This window comes from Adiantum capillus-veneris, chromosome 22 (assembly GCF_014529385.1).
Source record: "Adiantum capillus-veneris isolate H3 chromosome 22, ASM1452938v2, whole genome shotgun sequence".
Classification (NCBI taxonomy): domain Eukaryota; kingdom Viridiplantae; phylum Streptophyta; class Polypodiopsida; order Polypodiales; family Pteridaceae; genus Adiantum; species Adiantum capillus-veneris.
Genome location: NC_140952.1, coordinates 99,169,694 through 99,187,211, shown reverse-complemented (window position 1 = coordinate 99,187,211; position 17,518 = coordinate 99,169,694).

Below are 17,518 nucleotides of genomic sequence, written 5' to 3'. Positions count from 1 at the left end.
GTCTTCACAGCTACGGTTGAGTGTGTATGGCTCAGACGCCTTATGGCTGATTTGGGTGTTGGACAGGACACTGCCAACACTATCTACACTGACAGTCAGAGCGCATTGGCACTTGCGAGGAACCCAGTTTTTCATGCTCGCACAAAGCACATTGAGGTGCATTACCACTATGTCAAGGAGAGGCTCTCAGCAGGAGAGATCAGCTTGGCTTATATGCCAACACAGGACAACCTTGCAGATCTTTTCACAAAGGCATTGTCTCGTGAGAAGCTTGAAGCTTTGGGCTTACTCCCCTTTGTGGACTGATCCTGTCCTCAGGGCATGGCACTTCCCTTTACTCATGTGCCAGCTCTCGTTCACCGCATCACTCCAAGGGGGATTTGTTACCATATACATGTGGTAGTGATGTGTGTGAACACACTATGACCGTCGGGGCATTTTTTCCCTCTTTAGGAGGTTTTTTCCCCCGTGCATTGTATATACGCCCATCACTCTAGGGCTATCTATCTTTCCATTGCACACTAAGTAACACACTCTCTATTGTGTGCCTTGAGCTTCCTTCGTCTTCTCCAAGCTGTGTGTGTTTCTCTGCAACCCTAATTCCAACAACTGTTTCCTTGAAGGCTTACTCGGAGAGTTACCTCCTTCACGTCCAAAAGATCATACGATCGATTTGATTCGAGGCAGTACACCATGGAACCGGCCACTTTACCGAGTTTGCCGAGCCCTTGAGTTTGTACAGCAGTTGACATCGCCTTCTCTGGAGGATGGTTCAAGGAACACTCCAAGATGCGAAGAGCGACATCTTACTTGCAAGGAATTGCACAGACATGGTGGTCTAATTTGTTGTTACACAAAGAAGCTCTTGTGACGTGGTTAAAATTTAAGAAAATTTTCACGTCAACTTGGATATCAAATGAATATGAAAGAGATGTTATCACGGCTTGACATCACTTGTAAAGATTGAGAAAGATACATTGGATGGCTACTGCCAGAGGCTTTTGGAATACTTATCTGCCAGTGTCTTCGATATGGAAGATTATTTAAGGGACTAGATTGCGTGGTTTTTGCTGCGGTTTGTTAACAAAGATTCAAGAGCATTGTCTTTTAGTGCAAGAGTCTTCCAATTAAGAGAGTGAATCGAAGAAACTGGATAACAGATCATCACCAGATTCCGGAGCAGTATGAGAATCAGTTGGGAGCACATCCGAGGGGTCCGACGAACTAAGGAAACCTGATGCAAGATCATCAGAGGAAAGAGCTTCTAGAGAAGGGTTTCCCTCAGCCCAATACACCACCTTATTGTCACCAGTGCTGTTGGTTTTGAAGAAAAATGGATCTTGTAGAATGTGCATTGGCTATAGAGTTCTAAATAAAATCGCCATTAAGACCAGATTCCCTATCCGGAGGATCGATGATATACTCGACAGACTTCAAGGGTCTACTTGCTTTAGCAGAATCGATATGAAGTTTGGATATCATCAAATCTGAATTGCTCCTGGAGACGTACAAGACAGCTTTTAGGACAACTTTTAGTTTGTACGAATATTTGGTGATGCCATTTGGCCTTACGAATGCTCTGTCGACATTCAATCGTATGATGGATAGAATTTTCAAAGAGTACTGATCGTTTGTGGGCACGTTCTTTGACAACATCATCGTCTTCACCAAGAGTGAGGTAGAGCACCGACACCATCTGCTATAGGTTTTCTAGGCACTGCAGAAACATAAATTGGTCGTAAATGTGAAAATGAGCGAGTTTTTCTTGCCAGAGATACACTTTTTTGGGAAACATTGTCTCAGTGGAAGGTGTAAAGATGGACTTGGCCAAAGTGGAGACCGTTTGTGATTGGCCCGATTTGAAGAATGATCATGAAGTTCGAAGCTTTTTGGGCTTATGCTCATACTATCGGCTGTTCCTTTGAAAATTTGCAGAGATAGCTTCTCCCTTGCATGTGCTGACTCAGAAAGGGGTTCCTTTTACTTGGGGACCGACAGAGATTGCAGCCTTTCAGACTCTCAAGGAAAAGTTGACAACAAGACCAGTTGGCCTTGCCAGACTTGCAAAATCCATTTGAAGCTTACTGTGATGCTTGTGGTCGTAGTTTGGGAGCAGTCTTGATGCAAGAAGGCCGTGTCATTGCTTATGAGAGCAGGATGTTTTCATGTCCTGAACTGGTTGCACAAATTTATGAGAAAAAGCTGTTGGGAGTTATCCATGCTCTTACACAGTGGCGACATTTTCTATTCGGAGCCGACTTTATCGTCTTTATAGACCATCAGAGTTTACGCTACTTCTTGTCATAGAAGCAACTTTTGGAAAAGTAGATAAGATAGGCTAATATTATGTCACAATTTTACTTTTAGATAGTCCATGTTCAGGGACAAAAGAATTTAGTGGCAGATGCATTGTCTCGCAAGCCCTTGGTTTTGGCTATTTCGGCAATACATCATCAAAGCTTTGAGGATATGGTTGATGAATACGCCACCGATTTTGATTTTGCAAATATCTTTTACCAGATACAGAATGGGGAGACAATTGCAGGCTATTCCATACGAGACGACTATTTGATGCGCAAAATGATGTTGTGTGTTACATAGCCTTTGAGGGAAAAGGTTTTGACAGAGGGCCAATGTCGACTTTTTTCGTGCCAGCGCGGCATAGATACCACCTTGACGGGTGTTGAATGTTACTTCTACCGGTCGAGGCTCAAAAAGGATGTGGACAAGTTTGTTTGCAGTTGCTTAGTATGTCCAAAGGTCAATTTTGACAGGCATAAGGCACCGGGACTTCTACAACCTTTACCCATACCCTCCCATCCCTGGGGAAACATTGCCATGGATTTTATTTTTGATCTTCCCAAGACTCAAAGTGGGTATGATGGCATTTGGATAATCATCGACAGACTCAGTAAGCAGGCCCATTTCATTCCGGTAAAGAAGACAGTTAAGCATGATCTTGTGGCGAGAGAGTTTGTTTCATAGATTTTTCGGTTACGTGGCATGCCTGAGTCCATTGTTTCGGACAGAGACCCTCGATTTACTAGTTTGTTTTGGAGGGAAATCTTGGAGAACATTGACACGCGGTTGCAGTTCTCGTCCTCGTTCCACCCGCAGACAGATGGGCAATCTGAGATAGCCAATTCAATGGTTTTGGATTTGTTGAAGTCTTATATTTTGGATCAGAAGACTCATGGGAAAATTATTTGCCCTTGCTGGAGTTTGCATATAACAACACAGTTCATTCATCGACGGGGAAGCGCCATTGGAAGTAATTGAGGGTGTTAAGAAGGTTCCTCCATTTCTAAGCACCAAAGATAAGATTTTTGAAGCGGATCTGTATATAAGAGATTTGGACACTGTTTTTGCCAAGGTCGCGAGGCTCTTGAGAAGTCTCGAGCACGGCATAAGAAGGCAGCTGATAAACATCGATGCGACCTGCAGCAGCTGAAGGAAGATGATTGGGTGCTCTTACGGTTTAAGAAGGCATGCCTGAGGAAACGAAAGGGAAAGGAATGGCTTTTTTCAAAGCTAAGTATGCGATATTATGGCCCTTTCTAGATTCAAGAGAAGACAAATGATGTATCCTTCAGACTGAAGTTGCCTGATTCTTGGAAGATTCATAAGGCTTTTCATGCGAGTCTCTTGAAACCTTTCAAAAGTGAGGTGCCAGTCAACAGGGAGCCTGAGGAGCAACCTGTAGTGGAAGAGAGCGAGAGCGAGGAGATTCTCGTTCTAGAACAGATACTGGCTCACTAGGAAAGGAAAGCAAAAGATAGAGTGAACGACGGTTCTCACTTAGTCGAGAACTCTCCGGCATTGGATGCGAAGTGGTTGGAGGAGGAGGCCTAGAAAATACTCCTCAGATACTGGAACTTTACCTTGAGGCTTTCGGTCTAGCTTTGACTATTCCAAGAGATCCTGGAGATTAGCAGGGTTGAATCTGGTGCAGATGAGACTGCACAAGAGGGGAGTCACTCCGCTCCTTCGTCATAGGTTACCCAGATGGAACAAAATCATTGATTTTTCTTTCGATTTTAGAGGTATTGATGGGCTAAGAGTATTCTGCTGGATGACTTTATGAAAGAAGTACTTCGAACTGGGAATTCCCGACATGAATCTTATTTACGTGTGCTCTCTCATGTGAGTAGTGTCTGTGTAAGGTGCAGCGGATGTGAATGTTGAACTTTGCTCAAGATGAGTGCTCCGAATTGTGCTCAAGGTTCCTTTTACTTACGGAAGGGAGAGCCTTCCGTTCCTTTAGTGAGAGAGTGCAAATGATCACAAACAAAGTGGTAAACACTGTGAATGAAGGTGCTAAAACTGAGAGAGAAGAATACGACACCAGAATGTTGTCAAACCCTCCTTCGAAGGCCCCACTCTCTATGGCGAGAGCGGTCTACTATTGATTGCACAAATCTCTACAATGCAATGGACTTGCCGACGATGTCCGCGACGATGAGGACGACGACGAGACGGGCTGAAATTTGAAAACGCTAAGGGCCGAAATCTGCAATCTTGTATCTGCTGAATTTGACTCTATGTCGGTGATGACAGTGATGACGACGATGCAACGACGACGCGCTGGCTGAAATCTGCGTTTTCCGGGCTGAATTTGTAAACGCTGGCTGATCTGACCGTGCAGCGAGGATCTGGTGTGGGAAGGTGAGATTTGCGAGGTTTGGAACTTGTTCTGCTGTGTCTAAATGCTGATGCTTCTAGTTGTTCTGTCACGGCGAATCTGCAAAACGCTAGGTATCCTGCTCATCAAAAAACGCTAGGGCTGATCTGGGGTCTACTGCAAAAAACGTTAGGTAAACTCCTAGGAATTTGCTTGTACTTGGTGATCTTGCTTGTTCAAAAACGCTGAGGCTTGAAGATGGTCTGCAAGTTAAAAACGCCGGACATCTTATTGGCTGAAAACGTTGGGTTGACTGTCGCGGAGTCTTGCTGAGAAGGTGTACTGTCGGATGTCTGGTCCCTGCTGCCTCTTCTGCCAGAAAGTGCTAGCGCTAGGTTTCTTATATATTATCTTAGCCAAATTGCCCTACCAAGTTTCCAAACAAAGTCACTTATTAATAATAAGTGAAAAATGGCTAAAATAGGGAAAATAGATTTGTGCACTCTAAAAATGCTCCCGATGGGTTCTGACTGTAATCTGATGGTCATGCTGTGTGAAACCAGAGGATATGTATCTACTCTAAGTGTCTGGACATGCACGGTCTGCGAACAGACTCACAAAAGTGTCAGAACACTTCCTAAGCTAACTGAATTGAACTGAACCCTAGTCATGAAGTAGCTTGTCCACGTATACATAGGGTTAGATGTGCACGTGACATCCCCTCCTTTTCAAAGTGAGTACTGGTACCGAACTGTATGGCGTCGAGGGAGATCGCCAATAACGTCTGGATGAATCCTGGGACGGCTGGCCCACTCTGATGTGTGGGTCATGCGATACTTGAACTTCATAAAGGTTTGCAACGCTTGCTTCTTTGGGCCGCGACACAAAGTCATTTGTGGCTCCTTTAATGCTTCAACTTCATTTATAGTCATGCGTCTGCCTTCTTCAAGAATCTCCGAGGATGAAAATTCCTGAAACCACTTCCAACACAAAAACATAATGATACCCATTCCATGTAAAGTGACTGGAAAAATTCTAGTCTTCTTTAAAGACTGTGTATGTAATGTAGATAAACACAGAGACGGAATGCCAAACCATTCATCAAACACATGCAAACAATGGGGTCGAATCTTGACTTTCTGATCTAAATCAATCAATTGTGGCAAATCACAATGAAAATGCTGATGCTTGATGCTCAATCCTTCTTGTTCTCTCTCTGAGATTGTGTCATGCCAAGGAAGAGACATGGAATGTGAATTCCTTGGGTGCAAACATTTAATCTTTTCATGAGTAATCCGCATACATTCGTGCTCATTCATGAGTGAATCGTGTTCATCGTGCAATATGTCATGCCTATGAAAAGGGATCACATAAAGACGGTGATTAAAATACAGGAAAGCATCACGAATGAAACACTCAAACAATGCGTGCTGACTAATCATTCTAACACAAAATACTTCCTGTGGGGGTTCTTGGGACCTCGACTCAAGAGCCAAGATCGGTGTTCTTCGTGATTGATCGAATGTTAGCTTTACTAGAAGAAGTATCAACTAAACCATCATCCTTGTGAACTACCACATCATTATCCTACAAATCATCATGCTCGTGAGTAATCACATCTTGATCCTGCAAATCATCATGCTCGCGAATAATCACATCTTGATCATGCAAATCATCATGCTTATCATTATCATGCAATTCATGTGTGTCGTGCTTTGGAGAAGACGAGAGTGAGAGAGTCTCCTTCTCCTGATTCTTTTCAATCTGCGCCTGCACATTAGAAAAAAGTAGGACCAACTGTTGCATGTGTTGGTCTCTCTATTCGGCTGCCAAGCACGCTAGCTCGCGCTCACGCTCTAAGGCTAACCGTCATGCTTCGTGCTCGCGATCCAATTCGGCTTTTCTTTCTTCGGCTGCCAAGCGTGCTTGCTCGCGCTTACGCTCTATGGCTACCATTCTTTCTTTGTGTTCACGATCAAATCTTGCCTTTCTTTCTGCGCGCTTGCGATCCAAGGAGGCACGTTGCGCTTCTCGTTGTATCTTCTTGTCCATCATCATCTTGACCAAAGCCTCCATAGGATTTGGTGCAATCCTTGGCATAGATGGGGAAGGGAGAGGGTCGGAAAAACCTCATGGTGGGAAAAATTCTTCTTTGCCACTTCCATGCTCATCACCTCCATGCGAAGTATCCATTCCGCTTCGGGTGATGACCATACAATGAATTCTTGGGTCCTTAAGTTCACGAGGGACTTGGGTTCTTGTGGTTTTTGGGTTCTTGAGTTCTTGAGGGTCTCGATTTCTTGTGGTTCTTGAGGTTCTGCTTTAGCTTGCAATCTGTATTAGAGAAGGATCTTCTCTTACCCGAGCTCTTCTCTTTTCTGCGGGCGCACCCCTTGGCGGCCTTGCGCTCACACGATGGTTGCTTTTTCCCACCTCACGTCGATTGGTCGGCCGCTAAATGCACGGTCCGCTCTCAATGAGTGAAAAGAGAAACAAGGGGAGGCTGGACAAGCCCTTCTTTCTTGGTTTCCTGTCACTCTTCAAAAACGCAATTAGGAATCAACACGTTCAAGTGGACTTGGGTTACGTGCGACCGCAACAAGCAAAAAAAATCTTGTGCTTCTTTCCTTGAGTGATACAAAACACTGCCAAAGTTCTGATACCAATGTAAGGTGCAACGGATGTGAATGTTGAACTTTGCTCAAGATGAGTGCTCTGAACTGTGCTCAAGGTTCCTTTTACTTATGGAAGGGAGAGCCTTCCGTTCCTTTAGTAAGAGAGTGCAAATGATCACAAACAAAGTGGCAACCATTGTGAATGAAGGTGCTGAGACTGAGAGATAGAGAGAGAAGAATACGACACCAAAATGTTGTCAAAACCTCCTCCGAAGGCCCCACTCTCTATGGCGAGAGCGGTCTACTATTGATTGCACAAATCTCTACAATGCAATGGACTTACCGACGATGTCGATGATGATGAGGACGACGACGAGACGGGCTGAAATCTGAAAACGCTAAGGTCTGAAATCTCCAAATCTTGTATCTGCTGAATTTTGACTCTATGTCGGTGACGACGGCGATGACGACGATGCGACGACGACGCATTGAAAATGCAGATGCTAAAATCTGTGTTTTCAAGGCTGAATCTGTAAACACTGGTTGATCTTACTGTGCGGCGAGGATATGCTGCGGGAAGGTGAGATTTGCGAGGTTTGGAACTTGTTCTGCTGTGTCTAAATGCTGAAAACTGAAAACGCTGATGCTTCTAGTTGTTCTGTCGCGACGAATCTGCAAAACGCTAGGCTGTCCTGCTGATCCAAAAACGCTAGGGCTGATCTTGGGTCTACTGCAGAAAACGCTCGGTAAACTGTTGGGAATCTGCTAGTACTTGGTGATATTGCTTGTCCAAAAACGCTGAGGCTTGGAGATGGTCTGCAAGTTGAAAACGCTGGACTTCTTATTGGCTGAAAATGCTAGGTTGACTGCCGGGGGGTCTTGCTGAGAAGGTGCAATGTTAGATGTGTGGTCCCTGCTGCCTCTTCTGCCAGAAAGTGCTAGCGTTAGGTTTCTTATATATTATCTTAGCCAAATTGCCCTACCCAATTTCCCAACAAAGTCAAATAATAAGTGAAAAATGGCTAAAATAGAGAAAATAGGTCTATGCATTGTAAAATGCTCCCGATGGGTTCTGACTGTAATCTGATGGTCATGCTGTGTGCAACCAGAGGATATGCATCTACTCTAAGTGTCTAGACATGCACGGCCTGCAAACAGACTCACAAAAGTGCCAGAACACTTCCTAAGCTAGCTGAACTGAATTGAACCCTAGTCATGAAGTAGCTTGTCCACGTACACATAGGGTTAGATGTGTACGTGGCATCCCATCCTTTTGAAAGTGAGGTATTGGTACCGAGTTGTATGGCATGGAGGGAGATCGCCAACAACATCTAGATGAATCCTGGGACGGCCGGCCCACTCTGATGTGTCGGTCGTGCGATACTTGAACTTCATAAAGGTCTGCAACGCTTGCTTCTTCGGGCCGCGACACAAAGTCATCTGTGGCTCTTTCAATGCTTCAACTTCGTCTATAGTCATGCGTCTACCTTCTTAAGAATCTCCGAGGATGAAAATTCCTAAAACCACTTTCAACACAAAAACATGAACACACCCATTTCATGTAAATTGACTGGAAAAATTCTAGTCTTCTTTAAAGACTGTGTATGCAATGTAGATGAACACAGAGACGGAGTGCCAAACCGTTCATCAAACACACGCAAACAATGGGATCGAATCTTGACTTTCTGATCTAAATCAATGAACTGTGGCAAATCACAATGAAAATACCGATGCTTGATGCTCAATCCTTGTTGTGCTCTTTCTGAGATTGTGTCATGCCAAGGAAAAGACATGGAATGTGAATTCCTTGGGTGCAAACATTAAATCTTTTTATGAGTAATCGGCATACATTCGTGCTCATTCATGAGTGAATTGTGTTCATCCTGCAATATGTCATGCCTATGAAAAGAGATCACATAAGGACGGTGACTCAAAAACAGAAAAGCGTCACGAATGAAACACTCGAACAATGCGTACTGACTAATCATTCGAACACAGAATACTTCTTGTGGGGGTTCTTGGGACCTCGACTCGAGAGTCAAGATCGGTGTTCTTCGTGATTGATCAAATCTGCAATGAGGTTAGCTTTACTAGAAAAAGTATCAACTAAACGATCATCCTTGTGAACAACCACATCATTATCCTGCAAATCATCATGCTCGTGAATCATCACATCTTGATCATGCAAATCATCATGCTCGTGAATAATCACATCTTGATCATGCAAACCATCATGCTCGTGAATAATCACATCTTGATCATGCAAATCATCATGCTTATCATTATCATGCAATTCATGTGTGTCGTGCTTTGGAGAAGACGAGAATGAGAGAGTCTTCTTCTCTTGATTCTTTTCAATCTGTTAGAAAAAAGTAGGACCAATTGTTGCATGTGTTAGTCTCTTTGTTCGGCCGCCAAGCGCCCTTGCTCGCACTCACGCTCTAAGGCTAACCGTCTTGCTTCGCGCTCGCGATCCAATTCGGCTTTTCTTTCTTCGGCTGCCATGCATGCTTGCTTGCGCTCACGCTCTATGGCTGCTATTCTTTCTTTGTGTTCATGATTAGCTGGCCGCTAAGTGCACGGTCCGCTCTCAATGAGTGAAAAGAGAAACAAGGGGAGGCTGGACAAGCCCTTCTTTCTTGGGTTTCCTGTCACTCTTCAAAAACACGATCAGGAATTGACACGCCCAAGTTGACTTGGGTTACGTGCGACCGCAACAAGCAAAAAAAATCTTGTGGTTCTTTCCTTGAGTGATACAGAACACTGCCAAAGCTCTGATACCAATGTAAGGTGCAGCGGATGTGAATGTTGAACTTCGCTCAAGATGAGTGCTCCGAACTGTGCTCAAGGTTCCTTTTACTTACGGAAGGGAGAGCCTTCCGTTCCTTTAGTGAGAGAGTGCAAATGATCACAAAAAAAGTGGCAAGCACTGTGAATGAAGGTGCTGAGACTGAGAGATAGAGAGAGAAGAATACGACACCAGAATGTTGTCAAACACTCCTCCGAAGGCCCCACTCTCTATGGCGAGAGCGGTCTACTATTGTTTGCACAAATCTCTACAATGCAATGGACTTGCCGACGATGTCGACGAAGATGAGGACGACGACGAGACGGACTGAAATCTGAAAACGCTAAGGACTGAAATCTGCAAATCTTGTGTCTGCTGAATTCTGACTCTATGTCGGTGACGACGGCGATGCAACGACGACGCGCTGAAAACGCAGATGTTGAAATCTGTGTTTTCCGGGCTGAATCTATAAACGTTGACCGTGCGGCGAGGATCTGCTACGGGAAGGTGAGATCTGCGAGGTTTGGAACTTGTTCTGCTGTGTCTAAATGCTGAAAACTGAAAACGTTGATGCTTCTAGTTATTATGTCGCGGCGAATCTGCAAAATGCTAGGCTGGCCTGCTAATCCAAAAACGCTAGGGGTGATCTGGGATCTACTGCAGAAAACTCTAGGTAAACTGCTGGAAATCTGCTGTAGTTGGTGATCTTGCTTGTCCAAAAACGCTGAGGCTTGAAGATGGTCTGCAAGTTGAAAACGTTGGACTTCTTATTGGCTGAAAACGTTGGGTTGACTGCGGGGGTCTTGCTGAGAAGGTGCACTGTCGGATGTCTGGTCCCTGCTGCCTCTTCTGCTAGAAAGTGCTAGCGCTAGGTTTCTTATATATTATCTTAGCCAAATTGCCCTACCTAGTTTCCCAACAAAGTCCCTTATTAATAATAAGTGAAAAATGGCTAAAATAGGGAAAATCGGTCTATGCACTGTAGAAATGCTCCCGATGGGTTCTGACTATAATCTGATGGTCATGCTGTGTGCAACCAGAGGATATGCATCTACTCTTAAGTGTCTGGACATGCACGGTCTGCGAACAGACTCACAAAAGTGTCATAACACTTCCTACGCTAACTGAACTGAACCGAACCTTAGTCATGAAGTAGCTTGTCCACGTACACATAGGGTTAGATATGCACGTGACAGTCTAAGTGCATGTTTGAAAGACTAAATGACTACAGCATTTCAGTCTTGTGATTCCAAATGAGATGGACATGATAGCAATAAGAATTAGTCAATCTCAATATCAATGAGATCTGGAATAGATCTAGATGCGATTGCCAAACATGTTGCCGATAGATCATGATCCGATGTAAAAATAGACTTTATGTAATTTGATTTGAATGTTCAGTGACTGTCGACTTTGTGCAAGTGCTGAATTTGTGTTATCTACTGTGTCGGTACTTAGAGTCATTGTCTACTGAAACATTTTTTGGCTTATGTTGGTTTTGGCAGGTGTAATCGAGGGCGATTACAATTCTTTCAAGAGGGGGGTATGTCACAAAGTGATGACATGGCATGACCATCTGTACGGATCCAAACAGTAGGAGGTCCAGCCCCTAGAGAAAGATGCAGATAAGTTTTACCGATTTGCAGAACCTTTTGAGAGGCCTAAAATTAAAGAGTCTGAAGCTTATAAGTTGTACCAATTTATGGTACCCCTCGCGAAGGGGCCCAAGGGACAAAAGGACAAGAAAATTGTGCAAGGATGTTGACGTGGCAGTGCTATACGGACAAATCGCGTTTTTCGTTGACTGCTGACACCATATGGATGTGTGTGATTTGCATTGACTGCCTTGAGCGCTAGCTTTTGGGCTTGGGATGCTTTTAGAACTCGAAGCTTTTCAGGTATTTCTTTTGGGACTCTGCTTTTGGGCATCCCTTGTAATGTTTATAAGAGCCCTTGGGGCCTCACTCTGTAGAGCATATGGATGCAAAGTTTGAGAGCAAAGGTCCCTGGGGAGTTGTATATGTTGAGATCAATAAATAAAAAAGTACCGAAAGGGGCGCCAAGTCTTTGGGGCCAATGCTTCTTGGCGCAGAACTCGTCGTGCCGTGTCGACTCTCTCTCTCTCTATAAAAGTTCAATTATTTTGAGGTTTCTATTCGTGTATTGCTATTGATTTCTCACTTGGAGTGTCCAAGCCCGTTACAAACATTGTAAAATCAACTCCAAGTAGAAAGTGTCGCCACTGAGTAAGAGCATAGAGAACTGTCCAAAGCTCCTTCTCATAATTCTGTGCAGCCCGTTCTGGTATGGAAAATGTTTGGCTCTCATAAGCTACAATACGGCCTTCCTGCCTTAGGACGGAACCTAATTTGAAATGGTGAAGATCTAGACTTTGCACTTTCACAAATCATAACTTCTTTCCTTGCTTGAATGTGTGATACTTAGCACAAATGATGGTTCCTTTTATTTCCTCGTAGAGAGAGAATGAGAGAGAGAGAGAGAGAGAGAGAGATATAGAGATGTGTAGAGGGCGAGAGAGAGAGAGAGAGGGAGAGATAAGGACAATGATACTTGATGAGGTCCCAACCAACCCTCTCAAGGGCCCCCCACACTATTGCCAATGTGGTATTTGCTTTTGATTGCGTCAATAGAATGTACACACATGCAATACCTCAATGTAGACTCTCCTAACTCGAATGGGGAATATCATTGTGGCAACTCTTCAAAATGAAGCACCTCCGGGGCTGATTTGATGCACCTTTGGATCCTTCTTGATGAGGATTTGTTGATGGCCACCAAGGGGTAGATCTGAAGCTAATTTGCGCTCCCGATGTGAGAGGAATGAAGGGCTAAAGGCTGGCTACAAAAGTGTAGCAGATTTGATGCATTAAGCAAGGACAAAAACATAGATGATGATGATGTCACACAGTGATGATGCGGTATGGCCTACAAGTTCGCGGCTTGACATAAGGGGCCAGAGAGGCAAAAGAAGTTATACCAGCTTACAAAAATCCTGCGGTGACCCGAGAGGGGTAGGAATTAAAACTCTAACCCTTAAAAATAAAGCAAGATCCCAAAAGTGTAGCCAATTGATAACGTGGCAAGTTGTACAAACGCTCGTGATTTGGACCACAAATTGTGCTGACATGCATGCCATATGGACAGCCCATGGGGCACTAACTTTGGGGTACCATATGCTTTTAGACTTATGCTTTTCATGTAACTCCTTTTGAGAAAGGCCAAGGGCCTTTAAAAGAGTGCAAGGCCTTCTTCTCCGCGTAGATTAGCTTGGGAGCTTGCCAGAGAGAGGACCCTCGGACATTGTACTTGTTCAAGCTTAATTAATAAAGAGATACCAAGAAGGAGTACCGGTCTTTGGGGCCAATGCGTCTGGGTCAAAAATTCTACCATGCTCTCTCTCTCTCTCTCTCTCTCTCTCTCTCTCTCTCTCTCTCTCTCTCTCTCTCTCTCTCTCTCTCTCTTCTGTTCTGTTGTTTTTAGTTTCTCACGTGTGTTGCCCCTAGACCTTCGGCTTGGGGTGTCCAAGCCTATTGTGAGCCTATTACAATGGTATCAGAGCACAACCAATTCTTCTTCTACGAAGGATCCAATTCCTTTACTTGCAACACACATGGATTCTGACAAGGTATCATGCCAAGAGGAAACTGTTATACCTTACCATTTGGGTGAAGAAGAAACCAATGGGAGCCGACCTCCTTTTAAGGACTTGAGAGAGGAGTATGGTCTGCTCCCACTATCACCCTTTGAAAGAATGGAGATACAACGTCAACAACAGGTTGATACCTATGCTCAACTGATGATATAGTACTCCCAAGGATCCCCAATGCGTAAAATTTTTGGCGAGGCATCCACTTGACGAGGTGCAGTCTCGATGGTGTGTCGGCATCCATTCACCTCTCAAGTCAACTCTAAAGAAGAAACCTACACCGACTGCATCTAGATAGCGAGTGTACTTAAAGGATGAACTTGATGAAGTTGTAGAGGAATGAGTGAGTGGAATCATGAAGACCAAGAGGCAGTCGTGGAAAAAGAGTCGAGTAGCAGACTATCCCAGCTACTTGGGTTGCAAATCTACCTTGGGTTGCAAATCTACCTTTGAGGCCGCTAGTAAACCAAAGAAGCGTGTTCTCTTTGAGGATGATCCCGATTCATCATCATCCTCTCCTGACACTTTGGAGGGTTCATCTTTCTCTAATTCTAGTGATGAGAGCAAAAAAGACACGAAGTGGAGACAGACTCAGAAAGGTAAGAAGAAGGCAAAGAAGAGTACATCCCACAAGAAGTCTCATAAGCATTTAGACAGCTTGGATGAGGGCTCCTCATCCTCTGAGAGTTTGAATTCTAATGAGTTGATGCACACTAAGAGAAAATATATGTACCAAACTAGTTTGACCATTCTGAGGATAAGGGCAAGAAGGCCAAGGATTTTAAGGAGGGTGGGCAAGCTCTAACATTAATACATCTCGAGCTTCAAGGATACCCCCATAGCCCTCACTTTTATCCAACAATTGGACATAGCCTTTTTGGGAGGGTGTTACTCAAAACACTCCAAGATACTAAGAGCAGTGTCATATTTGAAAGAGAATTCTCGAACATGGTGTCTACCGTTCTGTTATGCAGGGAAGCACCAACTAAGTGGTTGCAATTCAAATGAGTTTTCACTTCTCCATGGCTCACATAAAAATATAAACAAGATGTAGCAGGGAAAGTGTGTCATGCTCTCTACAGTGGGTGCTCCTCAGTGCAATATGTAGGGAAACCTCACTCCAACGGAAAGAAACCATCACACTAAACAACTTTGTTATGATTTTGTATTTTGTATGAGTCTGAGTAATTGAAGAGTACATATTGTGCTTATGCTTTTTTTGAAGTATTTAAGTGTACATTTTTCAAGTGTGGCCATGTTGATCATCCCATCTCTCTCTCTCTCTCTCTCTCTCTCTCTCTCTCTCTCTCTCTCTCTCTCTCTCTCTCTCTCTCTCTCTCTCTCTCTCTCTCTCTCTCTCCCTCCCCAGAATTTTAAGCTTTGAGCACGAATGTTGTCCTTTGTTCTTGCAGCCAAAAAAATGGCCCATGAAATTGTGAATATTTTTTGAAGTGTAAAAACTCTTATTATTAAGGCCTTTGAAGCAGGTTTGTTACCTGCTGAGAATGGGGATGGCAATGGGCATGAGAAGTGATCAAATCAAAATAACAATGTATGGGATCACGTGTCGATGAAGAGTTGGACACAATTTACATCAGGTTTCTCAATCCCTATTTCTTTCCCAATCTTAGGCTCATGCTCTTAAAGCAAGAGCTTGGGGTGATTCGTCATTACAAGATTTACTTGAGTTGAGTTCAAAAAATAAATCTAAGAGAAGTGTATCGAGATCCAACTCAATATCTTGATCCTGTTGAAATAGCACGACTACGAGTGCTATGTAGATATCTTCCAAAGCCTTTTTGGCAATAATGTAACTTTTGAAATTTTTAGGTTGTAGAACAAAATCTTTTTTTTGCTTGAGATATCTCTCCTTAGTGATGTGCTTTTTTTTGTAATATCTCTCTTCCAAGTGTGGTAGATTGGTTATGCCATTTCCCTCTTGAATAACAGGTCTTGAGTTCAATTCTCATTGTCGGATAGATCTTTAAGGTCTCTTGGGATAGTTTCCTACGACGTTAAAATTCTCTTTTTCTTCTTCTTCTTCTTCTTCTTCTTCTTCTTCTTCTTCTCTCTCTCTCTCTCTCTCTCTCACACACACACACACACACACACACACACACACACACACACACATGCACGCACATCAAAGTTGCAGTGGGACAAACAGGCATTTGAGCATATGAAAACAAGTATGAGTAGGTTTAAGGTGATTGTGCTCATCGTATGTGTGTCATGGAGAGATGTATAGAAATAGACACACACACACACACACACATGCACATACATCTACCGGTGGTAAGAGCGAGCGAAACTTGTTAGTAGGCAGGTCGCACAATCTAGTATTAGCATAAGATAATATGTCAGCAAGACGTATCATGACTTATATACACACACAATAACCAATATAGTAGGATAAAAGAATCTATGGTTGCCCATCATTTCAGCATCTACATGGAAGCAATGTATAGCTCAAATAATGAGTCTAATTGTAGAGGGACATAGACGAGGTTTTTGCAAAATCACCATTGACCCATACACAAACCTAATACATTAGCTTTCCATCTTTCACTTTTCTTTTCAACTTGACTTGAGACATAAGCCTCTTGTACTATTAATTGTCTTTTTGGTGATGCTTTTGCATCTAGATCTTTCGATTCTATCAGCCCAAACTCATGATTGGGACCATTCACATGCCTATATAATTTTGTGCAACCTTTGAAATAGTAGATGGACTCTCTATAATTTTGTAGGGACTTTCATGTAGCCTGCTAGCCCACCATTGACGAGCAGATTTTTTAAGAGAGAGTTAGAGAACTTGACAATAGTTGGGGACCAGATTTATGTGGATCTAGTCCCCCCTCCAATAGACTTTTCTATTATAGATTCTCTGTAACATTTAATGGCCTAAAATCTTATTTGTAGCGGAAATTAGCATGAACATAGTGGGCATTTCATTAGAATAGATTCCTAATGAGAATTACAAGAGTGCTTGGGTGGAGAGAGCAACAAAAAGCATAACACCTAGTTAGATAGCATCGACAATACTTTCAAAAGAGAGAGCAATTAAGCTATTGACAACAGTTGAGGACCGGATTTGCATGGAGCCGGTCCCCCCTCCAAAAGGCTTTGTATTATGGTTTCTCCCATCAAGAGAGACATTGTACAATACAATTCTTTGTGTTCCTTCAAGACTAGCTAGTGCAATGAAGATGGAAGCTTCATACACCAAGCAAAACACTTAATCAAACACAACTTGAATTATCCCCGTTCTCAGACCCAAGACCTCACACACCTTCGAAGATGGTGAGAGCTAGCAGGGTATGAGAGTAGATTGAGAGGAAAAAGAAGTATCTTACGAGAAAGAAGTACATCTCCTCACATAATCACTCATATTAGCATAGCTTAGCTTAGTAATTAGCTTGGTAGAGAAGATGAGCATGCATTGAAGCTTGGCTCTTGGTTGGATTTGCATCCACATGCCAAGAGAGTGTTGATGTAGGCTTCTATCTCACAAGCTTGGAGTAGGTGATGAGCTCTCCATTAAAGCTTGGGAGGAGATAGAGTATTTTCCCTGCACACATGGTCAAGTGTGAGAGTGTGTGTGTCAATGCCAAGCAAAAATCAGCCCCCCCTCTCTCTTGGGCGAGCCCTAGCTGCTAAGTTAGTCTGGCTTTTGCCTCATTGGACCTCCCCAGGTCAAGCCAATAGGGATTAAGCAGCATAAGTGATAGCCTTCTGACATGTGTCCCCCTTTCCCCTTTTGTGAGAGCTTTAGATAATTAAATAATTAAACTAAACTCTCATTGGACCCCTTTGCCTCCTGGCCA